We start from the raw sequence: 519 nt of genomic DNA on the forward strand, positions 1-519 counted from the left end.
CACACACACACACACACACACACACACACACACACACACACACACATACAGGGTGGCGCATTTAATCGGGTTTTCCAGGGGGGTGGGAATTTTGAAAAACCCTTTGAGGGGTATGTTGGAGGTAAAAAATAGAAAATTTCTATCGGAGCAGAATTTTGAATTTTTCCCCAGGGGGGGTGGGGGTGCCCCCAATTTTGCAAAACTTCATCGGATCAAAAACTAATGTACTACAAAATTGTTCAGAATGACGAAAGAAATTTTTTAGGACCCCTGCCCTCCAAGTCCCCCCACCCCTTAAGGGGGTCGGGGGGTCAAAAACCCCCAAGATGTGATTTTTTTGACCTGAAACCCAAAAATTCGGAATCAGCATGAAAAATTACCTTAGAATCGATATTTTTCTCATCCACGTTTTTTCACAAATTTTGGACCAAAAAAGTGTAAAATCGACTTTGTAGATTGAGGGGTCGATTTTAAGGTGCATGTCGCTGGCCCCCCCCGGTAATAGAACTGATGAACCAA

At 43.5% G+C, this 519-nt stretch overlaps 1 protein-coding gene across 2 annotated transcripts in view; it reads left to right on the top strand.

Annotated features, from left to right (window-relative positions):
* LOC116347187 (leucine-rich repeat-containing protein 24-like) overlaps positions 1-519 on the top strand; it is a 136,638-nt gene that overhangs the window by 52,615 nt on the left and 83,504 nt on the right. The gene's annotated exons all lie outside the window — the stretch shown is intronic.

This window comes from Contarinia nasturtii, unplaced genomic scaffold, assembly GCF_009176525.2.
Source record: "Contarinia nasturtii isolate CC-2019 unplaced genomic scaffold, AAFC_CNas_1.1 Cnas_scaffold_129, whole genome shotgun sequence".
Lineage (NCBI taxonomy): Eukaryota > Metazoa > Arthropoda > Insecta > Diptera > Cecidomyiidae > Contarinia > Contarinia nasturtii.